General features: G+C 39.8%; 1 long non-coding RNA gene across 1 annotated transcript; it reads left to right on the top strand.

Moving 5' to 3' along the window:
- The first annotated feature begins 11,100 nt into the window (after nucleotides 1–11,100).
- LOC104232515 (uncharacterized) lies at nucleotides 11,101–12,191 on the top strand. The gene is made up of 3 exons (XR_712355.2): nucleotides 11,101–11,223; nucleotides 11,320–11,455; nucleotides 11,555–12,191. It is a non-coding gene; the product is annotated as an uncharacterized lncRNA (long non-coding RNA).
- Nucleotides 12,192–18,673: the final 6,482 nt, after the last annotated feature.

Genomic DNA, 18,673 nt, shown 5'->3' with positions numbered 1-18,673 from the left:
GTCTTATTGGTGAAAACGTTTACAGGCACCGTAAGGCGATGGGAGTTAAGAAAAGTAAAAATGAGAGAGTCTTACCGGTGAAAACCCTCACGGGCACTTTGAGGCGAAAGTGGGTTGAAAAGTCAACAAGTGAGAAAGGTCTGTTAGTGGGAAAACTGTTTCAAGGCACCGCAGGATAAACAAGGCTGAGGTTTGGGTAAAGTAATCAAGTCATGGAAATTCTGGGGCAACAAAGTACGGCAACTGAAAGTTGATTGGTTGGACAGATTGGGCCAATTAATCCGAAATGCATGTCATGATCATTGGTACCAGCTGTTCCACCCAGATAAGTTTCTTTTTCCTTCTCCTTCGGTAGCAGTCATCTAGTTTTGGATTCTTCCTATCCTTAACCTGCAAAGTCATTGCATTTCACTTTCTTTTGGGTATTTATCTAAAGATGTTTCAATGTCAGTCTTGTTCAAATCAAGTGAAAAGGATTTCAAAGCTTACTACCAACTTCCAACATTGCAAAGCACGGAGTGGTCAAAACATACTAAGGATAACACGATGTAAGGGGAGGGTACAAGGAATCACCGGAAGTCTTATCGGTGGAAGGGACTGGTAATGTCATGGGGGATGCAAAGGTTCAGATAAAGGGGTCAGAGGTAAACAACAGCGGGAGTATAGAACGCTCGGCTCGTCAAAAGTCATGGGGTTTGAAAGTCAGGTCAGAAAGTCAAAGCGGTTCAGGGCCAGTTCGGAGAAGCCAGTCAAAACAAGCATTGCAGCAGAAAGACCTTCAACAAGACTGCCATCAGCTAACCACCACTTTAAACTAACAAAATTTTCTTTGATTGATACAGGGGCAGAAAATTCGTTGGGTTCGGAGAAACTCTCCGTGGAGAAAGGCAGTCACCAAACAGGTTTGTTTTGATTTGCAGGACCCTCCTGGAAATGGGACCTAGTTTAAAGTTCAGAAATAGCATAATCTAGCATAAATGTATCCCAAAGGAATATAAGTTGGCTTAGAAGTTTGCATGTTCGAGATAGGATTCAATTAGGAGTTTCAGGACCCTCCTGAATAATGGGACTTAGCTTTAAGATTTCGATTAGATAACAACATTTAGCGTAAAGTCTGTTGTAGGGTAGTATAATTCAGCCATAAAAGTTGTCACTCTTAAGAAAATTGGACTTTTGATTTTCAGGACCCTCTTGGACGATGGGAAGTAGTTTAAAATATCCTTTTGGATAGTAAGATTTAGCAGAAATCACACCTGTAGAAGATATAACTTAGATTCTAAATTCTCGTTTAGTTAAGAGTTGTCAGGACCTCCCTGAATAAGGGGACCTAGCTTTCAAATCCTTAGTAATACTGGGTAATATGATTTAGTTTTACAATCACATCTGTCCCCAGCCACCAAACTGGGGTAGAAAATTTTCTTTGTTTTTGTCTGTTTTGTTGAAGTCAGGATCCCGCCTGGAGAGCAGGGAATACATTTCAAGTTGAAGTTAGGAGCCCGCCTGGAGAGCAGGGAATACTTTCAAGCGTAGCAGTCAGGAGCCCGTCTGGAGAGCATGGAATATTTTCAAGCGTAGCAGTCAGGAGCCCGCCTGGAGAACAAGGGCGTACAATTTAAAGTTTTAGTTTTCAAATTCTTTGCTTTGTTTATTTTGAAGTCAAGAGCCCGCCTGGAGAGCAGGGAATACATTTCAAGCTGAAGTCAGGAGCCCGCCTGGAAAGCAGGGAATACTTTCAAGTCAGCAATCATGAGCCCACCTGGAGAACAAGGGAGTACAATTTATGTTTGAGCTTTCAAATCCTTTGTTTTGTCTATGTTGAAGTCAGGAGCCCGCATGGAGAGCAGGGAATACTTTCAAGTCAGCAGTTAGGAGCCCGCCTGGAGAACAGGGAATACATATCAAGTTCAGCAGTCAGGAACCCACCTGAAGAAGGGGAAAACATCTGAGTTTACAATTCAAGGTGGCAACAAACGGATGTCTCCGAAAGAATGGTGAACAACAAGGCAACAAGAAGCACAAGATCAAGTTTGAAGATATAGATAGGACTTTTGTAATCCATAGATCATAATCTAGTATATCTTCTTGTTTTATTTTGACATGGTGTAATAAGGAGGTTCAGTAAGCAGCAGCAACAACAACAATAGTGAAATCACAGCTTCATGGTAGTCCCAGCTACCAAAACTTCCCAAACTACACTGACCTGATTCCTTTTTAGCCAAGGAATGTAAGCAACCTCAGAGGCAGGGTGCAGTCAAATCTTTCAAAAATGCTTCCTACGGAGTATTCAAACGGGCAAAATCGCTCGTATCAACTCACTTTATCTTTGCACGAAAACTCTTCGTGTTTCCGAACAAAGAGGGGCAGCTGTGAGCACGTGATTTTTTCCCTACATGAAATACTCCCATAAATTCAAAACAAAGTAATTTCGTTTCATTATTTGCAATTTTGTGGATTTTGTGGCATTTGCTGTCAATTATTTGCTTTTTTGTCTATGCATTTTGTTTGTTAATTAATGAAAAATACAAAATATGTTGCATTTGCATTTAGGATTTACTTTTTTTCATGTTTGAAATAATTAGTAATTTAGTGTTTTATAAAATGAAAAAATCACAAAAATAGTTCATTTTTTGCACTTTAATTTTAATTTCTCGAATTTTGTTAGCTTTCTTTAATGTGGTATGTAATTAGTTATGTTAATTATTTTTAGAGTTTAATTAGTTCAATCTGATAGGATAATATTAGTTTTAATAATTAATTTAGGTTTTATTTCTAATTTTGAAAAGAAAAGAAATTTGGAAATGGGAAAAGAAAAAAAATTCAAAAACAAAGGGAAATTCGGATTTGGGCCATTAAATCTCCTTCAGCCCAATTGCCCCCAGATCTGTACAATTCCAGCGCAAACTCGCCTGACCCGGTCCGGATTCCCCCTCAAACGAAACGACGTCGTTTCGATCAGTGTCGATCTGAGCCGTTGATCTCCATTTGATCGAACGGCTCAGAACTAAAGCCTGGGGAGTATATATATGTCTGAACGCACACACCCCCTCAGTTCATCGTCCCAACACCCCCAACTTCAGAAACCTGCCCCCCAAACCCTAGTAGTCGCCCCAGAATTCCCCATCGTCTGGTGGCAGCGCCAGCATCCAATCGCCACCGAATTAACACCATGAACTCCCTTCCACCTCCCCATCCCAAATCTCCAAACAGTTCCTCTCAAATCCCCCTCCATCGCCTCGAATCTCAGATCTGAGGTTAGCGCCTGAAACCCTAAAAATTCCTAGATCCACCCAAAATCACACCATGCAACCCCTCATTTCCTTCCTGCCTCAAATACGTGTTTGTTTTATTTCAAAATGGTCCGTCAGTGGTAGAGCAGAGGTCCGGATAGCCAAGTCTCTCCCTGGGTTCCTTTCTGGCTTAGCAAGGTCAAGTGAACCCAAAACCATCATTAATCGTTTGTCTTTTGTTAAGGACAACCGATTAATGACCGTCAAAGGTTCACTTTCTTCTCCAAGGTTGTTCGAGTTCATGCAGTTCTCGCTGAAGCAGGTTTGGGAGAATTTCCTTTGCGTCGATTGGTTTCCTTTTATCTCTTCTGTTTGTTTGCTTGGTTGTTTGTTTTTCCAGTTTTCGTCCTTCAGAATTTTTGTTTCTTGCTTAATTGCATTATGTTCTGGTTGTAAGTTCGTTAGTTAGATTGTTTGCGTAATTGTCAATGACAATAGGCTTCGTAAGGTTTGAGTTTAATTTGATTTCAATTCATGAGATTTTCTTCTTTCCGCTGGGTTTCATTTCATATTTGTGAATTAATTTTGGAACTGAAGCATTAAGATTAGTCAAGTATAGTTCATCGTTCGCATTAATTCTTGTTTCAAGAACATTTTCTGAATTCACGTTTATGTGTGAAGGATATTCAAGCTAGTTTTCTCATAATTTCAATAGTTGTTTTGAATTTCAATTTGTTTGAAAGTGTCAGCCCATTTGTTTACTGTTATTGTGATTGTGAGCATTCAGAATTTAAGGGGAGTAAGTGAATAATGGGGAACTTTAGGGGGTAATTTTGGAGATTGTTTCAACTTGAAGAATATTTAATAACTGATGGGAAGCTTCCTAAATGGACAGCTGCCCAAAATGGTTAGGGAAAACAGACTGTAAATTGAAAATATCTTAAGGAAATGGACAGCTGTCCAAAAATCAGTTTTAAAAGATGCCCTATGCGGGTATTTTGGGAAAAATCTGATTGCCTTTCCTTGGAAGGCACACAGCAGATCCTCAGCCTTTAAAAGGAAGCCTTCTTCTCATTCAAGACAGTTTTTTTTTACACCTTAGAGAGACCAAAAGGGCTGAGAATACAAGAGAAATCAGAACAACTGGAAAAAACAAAAATCACTGTTCCATTGAAAGTTTTTCTGTAATTCTTGAGGCTATCCCTTCTAAAATGATCTCTGACCAATCGAGGGCTAAAATGGTTTGAGCTTGGTTGGTTTTCAAAAGTTTGGTTCAAATTTTGGCTGTTCTTTTTTTTTGATTGCTGGGTATCAGTGGTTATTTCTACTGGTTTAAAGTTGGGTCCAAGGCTGGTTTCATTGGTCATTTTTTGAGCTTACTACTGCTGCTGAGTTTGGGATTTTGTTCTGTTGATGCTGCCTACTGATCTTTACTCCTTCTTGCTTTCCCCTTATTCCCAGGTGCAGGGTCTCGCGTAATTGCTTTTTGTTGAATTAGCTGAAGGGCTGATTTGTTTGAATGTGATGGTCTGATGTCCAGGATCTCGGGTCTTGATTGGCCTTGCGTCAGTTTGTTGTTTTTTTTAAATTCTACTTTGCCTTGTGGTTTGGATTTCGAACCCATGTTGAGACAAAAGGGGGAATGGCTCGTATTCACAGTTTCTTGTGGGCTCATGATTAGAGCCCATTTGTTCCTCTTTAATCTTGAACTAACGCGCCACTTAAGTAATTGGGCCTATCTTATTTGGGCTATCTTATTAATTGAATGAGTGTCATTTTGGTGACAGCCTTGTAGTCGAACGAGCTCGGATTAAGTCACTCATTCGATAGTAAGGGTTCAAATTCCATTAGTGCTTAATTAACTGGATTCCGCCAAATAGATTTGAGACAAGCCATAGTTAGACACTTAGTAACAAATGGCTCTTGTGTTAATTTCACAATGTAGATGTAAAATAACAAATATTCGTAGAGAAACCTTTAGGGCCGTTTAAAATACAATGTTATTGTGTACACGTTCGCGTGACATGATTACAATTCTAAAAACCAATTCGGAGTATGCATTTGCGCAACTTCGAACAAACCTTCTTAATAATAAAAATGGGTTTTCGTAGGTTATTAATTAAATTAGCTCATATAGTCCGAGGTGCACCGTCTACCATTTAATCATACAAAATGACAAATGTTCGTAGTTTGCTTTAGACACGCGCAACTTTGGCCAAACCTTTCTCTTTTTTATAATAATAAAGTGTTATTAATTGTGGACTCGTTCGCGTGACATGATTTTTTGACGCGCCAAACAAATTGGTACACATATGCGTGACCCGTTTTCGAGATAATTTTCTTAATTAAAAAGCGGTAAAGGATAAATGCACATAGGGTCTAAAGTCAGTAATTAAACAATTTTAATAAGCCAAGTATGATCAAAGTGACCGTGCTAGAACCACGGAACTCGGGAATGCCTAACACCTTCTCCCGGGTTAACAGAGTTCCTTACTCGGAGTTCTGGTTCGCAGACTGTAATACAGAGTCAATCTTTTCCTCAACTTGGGATTTGAACCGGTGACTTGGGACACCATAAATCTCCCAAGTGGCGACTCTGATTTTTAAATAAATAAACAATCCTGTTTCGATTGTCCTTTAATTGGAAAAAATCCCTTATATTTATACCCTTTACGGAGTGTAGTAAAAAGGAGGTGTGACACCTGGTGCCTGTACCATAGCACGAAAACCCTGATGCTGAGAGCTACCCGGTGCTCGAGGGCAAAACCTGGCAATGTGACCCGGATCACCACAAGTGTAACAAGCCCTTGGCTACTGAGACTGCTGGCCCTGTCGACCTGAATAACCACCTCGGAAGCTCTGAAGCGGTGGTGCACTGATGGGAGCTGGTGGTGCACTGTAAGGCTGCTGATCAGAATAATGTGTCTGAGGACCACCTGAAGTACCATGTGAGACCTGGAGAGCTGACTGAAAGGGCCTAGGAGGATGGCCTCTACCATATGAATCTCTACCTCCAGACGAGGTACCATTGAATCTGCCTGAATGACGGGGACTCTTATCTGACCCATGACCACCTCCCTATGACAGAACCATCTCAACTCTACGGGCCACATTGGCCGCCTCTTGAAAGGTGATCTCACTCTCGGCCTCCTTGGACATCTGAAGACGAATCGGCTGAATAAGACCATCAATAAACCTCCTCACCCTCTCTCTCTCTCTCTCTCTCTCTCTCTCTCTCTCTCTCTCTCTCTCAGTGGAAAGTATCACAAGAGCATAGCGATCTAGATCGATGAACCTGGTCTCATACTAGGTGACCGTCATGGAACCCTACTGGAGGCGCTCAAACTGCCTTCGAAAGGCCTCTCTCTGAGTCACGGGGAGAAACTTCTCCAAAAACAAAGCTGTGAACTATTCCCAAGTCAAAGATGGCGAACCGGCTGGTCTAGCTAAGCAATAATCCCTCCATCAAGTTTTGGTGGATCCAGACAGACGAAAGGTAGCAAAATCAACTCCATTGGTCTCAACGATCCCCATGTTCCGAAGAACCTCGTGACAACTATCCAGATAATCCTGGGGATCCTCAGTAGATGCATCGCTGAATGTAGAAGTGAAGAGCTTGGTGAACCTATCTAGCCTCTACAAAGCATCGGCGGACATAGCTGATCCATCACCGGTCTGAGCCACTACACCCGGTTGAACTGCCAAAGCTGGTTGAACCGCTGGAACCTGAACTTGGGGAGCTACCTGCTCTTGAGTGCACATAGCAGGAGTCTGAGCACCTCCTCTAGCCTGAGAAGTGGCTGGAGCTACAGGAAGCAAACATGCTCAGGTGACACTCTCCATGAGGCCCACCAATCGGACCAGAGCATTTTGAAGAACTGGGGTGGCAATGAACCCCTTTGGGACGTGAGCTGGGCCCACCGGAACTGCTGAGGCCGGAACCTCCTCCTCAAAATCAACCTGAGGCTTCACCACTGGTGCTGCTACTCGAGGCTGAGATCTGCCCCTACCTCGGCCTCTAGCACGACCTCAGCCTCGCCATCTGCCCCTAGTGGGAGCTGCTACTGGGGGCTCGGACTGCTGAGCGGTAGATGAGGAAGCTTGTATTCTCGCCATCTGCGAAAGAACAGAGTAGAAATCCAATTAGCATTTGAGGAACAAATCCGCACGACAAGAAAGAACAAATGTGAAATTTTCCTAACTTTGTAGCCTCTTGGGATAAATACAGACGTCTCCATACCGATCCCTCAGACTCTACTGAGCTTGTCCGTGAGATGTGAGACCTATGTAACCTAGGGCTCTGATACCAATTTGTCACGACCCAGATTTTTTCACCCTCGGGAGTCGTGATGGCGCCTACTAATGAGAGCTAGGTAAGCCAACCTTTAACTACCTTTTTCATTAACATATTACTTCTTTTAACAATTATCAGTGATAGCATGAGAACAGCAGAATTAAATAAGTTAGCGGAAGACTTAAATTAAATAAGCTGAACAATAATGCGAAAGTCGACATACGCCTCTACCCAAGAACTGATGTCACATCACTCACGAACTACTAAGGGTACTAAATACAACCGTTTGAAAGAAATATAACATTGTTTGTCTTGAATACATGAGATAACAGAATGAAATATAAGATAGAGGAGACGTCGGGCCTGCGGACGCCTGCAAGGCTACCTCGGTGTCTCGGTAGACTGAAGGCTGGCTCCCGCGCTACTGCTGCTGTCCAATACCTGGATCTGTGCAAAAGAGCATAGAGTGTAGTATCAGCACAACCGACCCCATGTGCTGGCAAGTGCCTAGCCTAACCTCGGTGAAGTAGTGATGAGGCTAGGACCAGACTACCAAATAACCTGTGCAGTTCAAACATCTATATATACAACGGAAAAGAAATACAGGAAATAATCAGTCAATGTGGGAAGGGGAAACATGTTGTGGGGAGGTAACAGTTCCAAATAGAAAACCTCAATAAAAGAAAGAAACAACAAAGCCAGAATATCAACAAGAATCAGAATTCAACAATTTGCATGGCATCACCCTTCGTGCTTTTACTCTCGTCCTTACCCAAACAAAATTTATAATAAAAATGTGCACGACATCACCCTTCGTGCTTTTACTCTCGTTCTCACCAAATCAATCGTATCATAGTAATGTGCACGACATCACCCTTCGTGTTTTTACTCTCTTTCCTCACCACATAGTCAATGAATATCGGTATGGAATGGTACATCGTACGGCATGGCATCACCCTTCGTGCTTTACACTATTTCCTCACAATAGCAAACAATGCACGGCATCACCCTTCGTACTTTAACACTCTTCCTCACCCAAACAACAATCACAAACAAAGGGGCAAGGGAGTAGACAAATAATGGTAGAAATCCCGGCAAGGGAATACAATTAAACAGCTGAATTCCGGCAAGGGAACAATATCAATAAATCTCAACATCCCGAAAAGGGAGATAATTACCAAAGCAACAAACATCCCGGCAGGGGAACAATTCAATAACTCCTTCTTTTTCTTTCACTTCTTACTTTATAACTCATTTTACCAATTGAGTCAATGCTCCAAAGGGTTCAATTATCTCATATACTTTTACAATTCATATTATAACTCGAGCCAATGCTTCTCGAAGTTCAAAAATCACAATTTCGTTTACATGCTTTTTACAACATATAGAAATCATCATTAAGGCATGAAAGATACAACAAAAATCAGAATATCCGCAATATAAAGACTCACGATCATGCTAGACACCAACGTATAGATACTCGTCACCATGTCTATACGTCGTACTCGACAATTAGTAGGTAGCAAATAAGACTCAACTCCTAATCCATCAAGCTAAGGTTAGACCAAACACTTACCTCAAACTTTCACGGCCAAATCAATCCTCAATTACCGTTTTTCCTCTCGAATTTGGCTCCAAATCGATTGTATCTATACAATAATAACTTCAATACATCAACAAATGTTAAACAATGCGAACCCAATGCCTAATTATAGTTTTCCAAGCATTCTTCCCAAAATTCCAAAAATCAACCCCGGGCCCGCTTGGTAAAAACACGAGGTTCGGACCAAAATCAAATCACTCATTCACCCACGAGCCCGAATATATAATTTATTTTCAAATTCGACTCCAAAACGAGGTCTAAATCAAGAAAAATCAAAAGCCCTAACTCTACCCAATTCCCTAATTTCTACCCTTAATTACATGTTTTAGGCCTAGAAATTCAATAGATGTTGATGAAAATGGAAGAAAATAAGTTAAATATTACTAACCCAAGAGATTATGGTGAAGAATTGCTTCAAAGATCACCTAAGAGTTTTGGAGAAGAAGAGGTTTTGTGAAATTTTGAGAAATCCCGTAAGTGTTCTGTTTTTAGGGTTTTAAAATAACTGGGCAAAATGACTCTACGCGTTCGCGATAGACCTCTCGCATTTGCGATGGGTCAGGATTTTTGGCCTTCGCGTTCGCGAATCTGTATCTCCTCGAGCCCTCGTGTTCGCGTCCTTGGGGTCGCGTTCGCGTAAGGTGTTCTACCCATTCCCCCTGCCCAGGCCCATTTGGCCTTCGCGTTCGCGCGGCCAGGAATGCGTTCGTGAAGGTATAGCCCCCCGTTGCCTCGCGTTCGCAACCTGGGCTACGCGTTCTCATAGAAGGAAGTTCTTTCAGCAACATTTTACACATCGCGTTCGCGAGGGCTATCCCGCGAACGCGAAGAAGGAAATACCACAACACCTGAACTGCTTTTTCTGCAATTTTTCTTAAGTCTGAAACTTTCCGAAACACACCCGAGCCCTCGGGGCTACTAACCAAACACATGCACTAACTCAACAACATTATACGAACTTATCCGTGCGTTCAAATCACCTAAATAACCTCAAAATCAATGAATCAAACCTCAAAATCAAAAAAAAATACTCAAACTTCATCAAGTTTCTAATTTAGAAATTTAAGTCCGAAACACGTCAAACGACGTCCGATTTCAACCAAATTTTACAGGAAGAACTTAAAACATATATAAGACATGTACCGGGCACCAAAACAAAAATACGGGCCCGATAGCATCGCTTTCTGATCAGATTTCTTTTCCAATTTCCTTAAACATTTTCAAAAAACAATTTTACTTAAAAATTTATTTCTCGGGATTGAGACCTCGGAATTTGATTTCGGGCATACGCCCAAGTCCCACATTTTTCTACGGGCCCTCGGGACCGTCAAATCACGGGTCCGGGTCCATTTTCCCAAAATATTGACCAAAGTCAAACTTATTCATTTTAGCATCAAAACTTAACATTTTTCACAAAATTTCATATTTAAGCTTTCCGGCCACGCGCTCGGACTGCACACGCAAATCGAGGCAACTCTAAATGAGGTTTTCAAGGCCTCGGAAGCACAGAATGGATAAGAAGACAGGTGATGGCCCTTTGGGTCGTCACAAAAATAAGCTAAATTTTATAGCTTGGCCAAACGTTCACTGAATTGTTTATTAGACTGCATAATAAGGTTATGCTCCAACTTACTGCTCCTAGTTGACATAGGTTAATTAGGAACCCCAAAGGTAAGGTGTTTTATGTCCCATTCTTGTTGTACTAATTTTAGAGTTAATTATATTATGTAGGGGTCAATGTCATAGATTAAAAATAAGGCATTTCTTGCGAAATTAATAATATATATATATATATATATATAAAGTTGGAAATGAAAAAGGTGATGTGGCACCTTCCAATGCCCAACAATTGTATTTATCTTTTTTCTCCATTTTTGACAATTTTACATTTTTCCCCCTATTTTTTTTTACGTTTCTCTTATTTTGTATAAGAAACCTAACGGTTGCTTATTTATTTCTTTCTCCCAACAGTCGGTTAATAATGACAGACCCTTTCTCTTCTATCTCCCTAATCATAGTTGCCTCTGTTGACTGGAAAAAAATGCCTCTCTCTCTTCCCTTACTTTCTCTATCGCTTTCACTCTCATCCCTTCCTACAAGTAAAATATCCTTTCATGTGATTATGTAGTTTAATTTAGCCACTTGCTTTCGAGTATTTTAATAACTTTATTTGTCATTCCTTTTTCCTTTGTCAGGAGATCTAAAAGGGATTCCTTTGAGTCGCATTCTATGACTCTGAAAAAATTCTTTTGATAAATTCATGATAATTTGGCGAATTAGGAGACTGATGCAGGTTTGGTATTATTTTCCTTTTCATCGTTCATTCGATAGGTATTCTTATATCCATCTTTTTTATTTTCTCTATATTTGTATCAAAATTTCCAACTATGATCTTTTTTGACTGGCCAAAATAAATCATCTTTTTTTAAGGTTTTGAGTCCGCTATAAAATAACAGCATCGGCAGTTGATGGACTAACCATTGACCGAATCCAGAAGATGTTTTGGAGAGGGCTATTTGCTGTTTCTCAACACCTGCAACAAACTTCTTTTAGAGGATGATGTATCCTAAGTGAAACAATAAAAGTCACAAAGGTCCTTTCAAAGCCCATAAGGAATAGAGTGTTTTGCTTTCGTAGTGACCTTTAAAAATTTTCCTTCAGAGTTGTGACTTACTTTTTGGTGCATTCAAACTTTCAAAGTTGTCAAATTTTTTTTGTGCTTCACAGTTGTGAATTGCTTGATAGCGTGGAACCAAGTCATTGAAGTTGCTTGGAAAACAAATTTGTTTGGCACTAATAAAAAAAGTTGTCTGGCACCAAGTCATTGAAGATAAATGGCATTCACAAATGACGTCTTTTGGATAAATGATCCAAACCTACAAGCAATTACACCTTCAATTATATGTATATTTTATCTGTTCTTTATATTTCCTTAATACTCATGACGTTCCAAAAGGATGTTATTTTCAATTACGAATTCTTATAGTTATTACTTCTAAAAATTATGCAAATGTATTAGTAATTCTATTATGGTTTCTGAACAAGAGGGTTAAATTCTGCTCTTACAAATAAATACAGAGTAAAAAAAATTTCATGTAAGTCTTCAAAAAGGACAATAGACGTTAGTTGCCGATGCTCAATACATTCAAAACCTTACCATCAACATCTCATGTGGGGAGAGATTCGTGATATCTTCGGCAAAAACGATATTAGGCAGATCCAAGCACTCCTCTCAGAGAGGTACAAGTTTGAAAGTAACTTGCATGCCCATGGAATGCATGGGCTACCATAATATTCATGGAGAGCAAATTAATTGGGTGACTACATTAGACTAGAAGGACGGATGTTATGGCAGGGTGAACAATTATATACGAAGACGGGGTAATGTGATGCAACTATTGGGGGTTGAAACAACTGGGTAAGAAGGTTAAAGAAAAGGCCATTTATTCTTTTCTCTGCCTGAAAGTTAATGTCTTTTCTAGTTGTTTCATTCAAAATTTATCCTACTTTTCCTACCACACCTACTTCGAAACTCATTTATACATGTGATTTGTTTACGCTAGAGAAGTATCTACAATGTTTGTAGGAATACATGAGGATGAGACAATATAAACATATTTTATTTTTGTGAATGTAATATAGATGCATTAATTTAAATGATATTTGTTGTTTTAATATTTCATACATGTTTTATTGTTCTTCTATTGAGTGTGATATTACTATACCCTTTTTTTTTTTTTGTGTCAAAACTCATTGACTGACATAAAAAAGAAATACAAAATGGTATTTGTTTTGTTTATTTCATATACAAGGTATGTACCCTTCAAAAACAACACTTCAATACACAAGTTTTAAAATTTGTGATGCAAGCAGTGGCAAGAGGATGTGCTCTCCCTAATGATTTTTTTGTTGCTAATCAGGAAGTATATTTCATCTATATAATTTATCATCTTCGTAATCATTATACAACTAATAATAATTTAAATATTTTTATGTACGTTATTAGTAGTTTTAAGATGAATTTTATCTAATTTCAGTGTTAACCTTTTTTTTTATTGTTAATACTCCTTGAATCTGTCTTAACTCGATATAACTTAATAAATTTCATTAGTAATATATGATTAACTACAAATTATAGAGAAGCATATGTTCTAACTAAATTAAAATTACGAATCAACTCAAATATAATTTTATTTATATAAGGGTATTCTTCTCATTATAAAGAGATAATATCTAAATCCATATAAGCATACTAATCTTTTTATATATTTGCTTGCATTAATTCTTTTATGATCGTGCGAAGAGCGGGCAAATTTACTAGTAGGTTGAATAATCTTTGGACTATATCCCGCTTTTGTAGATAAAGCTTTATGCTGGTGTTCCAAAGGTTTGCCAGTAATATCAGTGAACAATTTTCGCGCAATAATTAGTGTGGGTTCAATTATCACTACTATCATTTTTTTCTCTTTTCTTTTTGCGATCTCATGACTATGTAATGCAAAAAAAAAAATTAACAATTTTTTTCAAAGAGTCTTCGAGCTAATTGCAGTAAATAAAATCTCTCGCGCAATAATTTTGCATTCGAGCAAGTAATTAATAAGGTTAAGAATGATTTATTTCTTTGGGTGAAATAAAAAGTTAAAAGTTCAATTATTTGTACATAAAAGAAATTATTTTTCGGGAAACAAACTAAAAAAGAAAGTGTATCAAACAAGCTATTAGGTATCACTTATAATATGATTTTATTTACTCTTTTCTCCAAACTGCAGTTGCCTTCAACATTTTAAAATTACTGCAATTTATCCATTGTATCTAGAATTTTCAAGTAAGGTTGCATTTAATTTGGCGGTCAATAAACTCAAGATATTTTGCTCGTTTGGAGAAGATATTAATGATAAGAGCTTTCTTGTTTAATCTTTTAAATTCTTAACTTACATCAGCGTGTAACACCGCATTATAAGAATGTAAAAATTGCACATTTAGTCGCTGGTAATGATAAACCCTAATTTTTTGCAACAAAAAAACAAAAGCCCTACTTAAGCTTCTTTTATTTTTTATTTTTTTTGAAAGTGTACTTTAGCACTGTTCAAAAATTATTCTAGGTTGCAAGACTAAGAAATGAAAGACAATTCTTTTAACAATACAAAGACGATTTTATTTTGTAATATAAATAGCCTTTTAATTTACGAATACAATTCAATCATCTTGTAGGGTCAAATATGTGACGTTAACCTTATCGGTTAAAAATTGTCAATTTTTGCTGACGAAAGTTGAAGCATTGATTGATCGAATATTAACACCTGCAACATGTGAATAGAAAATTGAGAACTTAATATCTTTTTATTTTATTTTAACAAGAGCTTAATATCTTTGACAACTTGTATGACATACTTAAAGGTAACTGCATATAATTAGTTATAATAATTTAAATTAATAATTCATGTATAATAGATTAAATTATACTACTAAAAATCTAAAAATTATTTCACCTAGTCAAAATATTTGGGTTAAATTCTTGTGCAATAATTTGTGACGATATATACTTTTCGTTTTAATTTATTTGAAGCTATTACTACTTGAGGATCAAAAAAATATTTTTAAAAATTATTTTTAAATATTTTAAATTATTAACTATTGTTACTTACCATACTTCTAAATATACAACAACAACAACAACCTAGTGAAATCCCACTAGTGGGGTTTGGGGAGGGTAGTGTGTACGCAGACCTTACCCCTACCCCAAAGGAGTAGAGAGGTTGTTTCTGAAAGACCCTCGGCTCAAGAAGACAAAAGGACAAAAGAAGATAATATTAGTAACACCACAGAAATAATGTGAAATATATATATATATATATGAATAATAAGAACAACATGAAATCAAGAAGAATGATACAAAGCAAAAGCAAAATAGTATCCCTACCAAACTGGTATCCCATAGTTATGGCATAAGGCAAGACTCAACTACCTCCTAGCCTACCACCCTAATACTCGACCTCCACACGTTCCTATCAAGTGTCATGTCCTCGAAAATCTGAAGCATCGCCATATCCTGCCTAATCACCTCCCCCCAATACTTCTTAGGCCACCCTCTACCTCTTCTCGAGCCCTCCACCACCAGCCGTTCGCACCTCCTTACCGGAGCATCTGGGTTTCTCCTCTGAATGTGCCCGAACCACCTGAGCCTTGCTTCCCGCATCTTGTCATCAATGGGAGCCACGCACACCTTCTCTCGAATATCATCATTCTTAATCTTATCCATCCTACTATACCCGCATATCTACCTCAACATCCTCATTTCTGCTACCTTCATCTTCTGGATATGTGATTGATTAACCGGCCAACACTCAGCCCCATACATCATGGCCGGTCTAACCACCGCTTTATAGAACTTACCTTTGAGTATCAGTGGCACTCTTTTGTCACACAATACTCCAGATGCTAACCTCCACTTCATCCATCATACCCTGATACGGTGTGTAACATCCTCGTCGATCTCCCCTCCCTCCTGGATAACCGACCCAAGGTACTTGAAGCTGTCTCTACTCGGGATGACCTGTGATTCAAGCCTCACATCCACGCCTACTTTCCTCTGCTCAACGCTGAACTTACACTCCAGGTATTCTGTCTTTGTCCTGCTAAGCTTGAAACCCTTAGATTCAAGAGTTTGTCTCCAAACCTCCAGCCTCTTGTTAATACCGGTTCGCGACTCGTCAATCAGAACTATGTCATCGGCGAATAGCATGCACCATGGCACATCCCCTTGAATGTGATGTGTTAACGCGTCCATCACCAGGGCGAATAGGAACGGACTGAGCGCAGAACCTTGGTGTAACCCCATAACAACCGGAAAATCCTCAGAGTCGCCTCCTACTGTCCTAAACCGAGTCTTTGCCCCATCATACATGTCCTTAATCGCCATAATGTAGGGAACTGACACACCTTTTGCCTTCAAGCTTCTCCAGAGAACTTCTCTAGGAACCTTGTCATACGTTTTTTCCAGGTCAATAAACACCATGTGCAGATCTTTCTTCCTATCTCTGTACTGTTCAACCAACCTCCTAATAAGGTGTATAGCTTATGTAGTAGAACGACCCGGAATGAAACCAAATTGGTTGTCGGAGATGGACACCTTCATCCTCAACCTTGCTTCAACCACTCTCTCCCATACTTTCATAGTGTGACTCAGTAATTTGATACCCCTATAATTGTTACAACTCTGGATATCACCTTTGTTCTTATACAGTGGGACCATCGTACTCTATCTCCACTCATCTGGCATCCTCTTCGCCTTAAAAATAACATTCAACAACCTAGTCAACCACTCCAAACTTGTTTTCCCCACACACTCCAAAATTCTACCGGAATCTCGTCGGGCCCGATCGCTTTGCCCCTACTCATCTTACTCATAGATCCCACGACATCCTCAACCTCGATGCACCTGCAGTACCCAGAGTCACTGTGACTCTCGGAATGCTCCAATTCACCGAGCACAATATCCTGATCCCCTACTTCATTAAGAAGTTTTTGAAAGTAAGTCTGCCATCTCTTCTTAATTTGGGAATCTTCCATCAATACTCTACCATCGTCGTCCTTGATGCATCTCACTCGATTTAAATCCCGAGCTTTCCTCTCTCTTAGCTTGGCCAACCTAAATAACTTATTCTCCCCTCTTTTTTCCCCTAGTTCCTCGTACATACGACTATAAGCCGCAGTCTTAGCCTCCGTGACCGCCAACTTCGCTTCCTTCCTAGCTACCTTATACCTCTCCATGAACGCTCACCTCTCCCCCTCTCCTATGCTCCCCACTAACGCCCGGTACGCCTCCTTTTTCGCTTCCACTTTACCTTGTACCACTTCATTCCACCACCAGTCTCCTTTGTGCCTGTCGGAGACGCCCGTCGAGACCCTAACACCTCTCTCGCAGACTCCCTTATACAGTTTGTTGTAGTTGACCACATAGAGTTCGCGTCACCACTTCTCCTCCAAGCTCCCATAACCGACAACCGCTCTTCCAACTCTTGAGCTTTGTCCTTAGTTAAGGCTCCCCACCTGATTCTCGGTCTTCCTCGAGCAGTCATTTTCCTCCTCTTCACCATAATACCAACGTCCATCACCAAGAGCCTATGTCACGTCACGAGTATCTCACCTGGAATCACCTTGCAATCCTTGCACAACCCTCTGTCGCGCCTCCTGAGGAGGAGATAGTCAATCTGAGTCTTCGCTACCGCATTTTGAAAAGTAACCAAATGCTCCTCCCTCTTCGGAAAGCAAGAGTTAGCAACCGCCAACCTAAAAGCCTTAGCGAAGTCCAGTAACGAGGTTCCTCCTCCATTTCTCTCCCCAAAACCGAAGCCTCCATGCACTTCGTCGTACACACCTGCGGTCGACCCAATATGGCCATTGAAATCCCCTCATATGAATAACTTCTCAGTAGGTGATATCTGACATATAATCTCATCCAACCCATCCCAAAAGCGCCGTTTAACCTCCTCATCTAGGCCCATATGTGGCGCATAGGCACTAACGACGTTTACAATGCACTGACCAACCACCAACTTAATAATCATCAATCTATCATTCACTCGTCTAACCTCAACAACAGACTCTCTAAGTTCCATATCCACCAATATACTCACTCCATTCTTACCCTTCTGGGTTCCAGAGTTCCAAAGTTTATACCCATATGCGTCCCTCGCACTCGAACCTGCCCAGCTTGTCTCCTAGACACACGCTATATTGACCCTCCTCTTCTTAAGGATCTTCGCCAGCTCTATAGATTTACCTGTCAATGAACCTACATTCCATGACCCAATTCTCAACCGATGGACACCCTTGTTCCCTTTACCTCCCTTGCATCCCAACACGCCTCCTAGCCCCCGCCCTACCTCCCGGCCCACCCCCCGCACGCCCCGAGGACATGAACACACTTGAGCATCCCAGACTGCAGCCACTATAACTCCGGCGGACTAGGGGTAATCACTAACAGACACCACAAAACAAACTAGAATAAGACAAGATGTCACTGCAGGCGCCCTAATACGGTGACTAAACTAATAAGAACTAAAAGGACATCAATTTTACTAACACAATAGAGGGAAATAGGCAGACGGGAGGTACCCATACTTCTAAATATGTACATTTTATTTTTAAACAAATTGAATCCAAATTGAGCAAAATATATTCGATTGTCTATGTCTGAAGGAAGGCACTGCATTTAGCCAATGCATCAGCAATTTGATAACTTTCTCTAAAACAGTATGAAAAAACATGTTTAGTTCCCTCGTAATCTGTTGCAATTCTTACATGATTGTTGAAACTAACTTTATAGTATGAAAAATATTATAAAAGAGAAAAGCACTTGCAGTACTTGCCCTTCTGTGGGTCGAAGTTTTCAGATTTAATTTACCTTTCTAAAACAACAACAATCCAATAAAATCTCACTAGTAAGGTCTGGGGAGAGTAAAGTGTACGCAGACCTTATCCCTATCCCGGGGATAGGAAAGTTGTTTCCGGGATATTCTCGGCTTAACAAACGAGACAATAATATCA

The sequence above is a fragment of the Nicotiana sylvestris genome, chromosome 1, assembly GCF_000393655.2.
Source record: "Nicotiana sylvestris chromosome 1, ASM39365v2, whole genome shotgun sequence".
Lineage (NCBI taxonomy): Eukaryota > Viridiplantae > Streptophyta > Magnoliopsida > Solanales > Solanaceae > Nicotiana > Nicotiana sylvestris.
The sequence above is the reverse complement of the archived record's forward strand: the minus strand, read 5'-3'. Positions and strand labels throughout refer to the sequence as shown.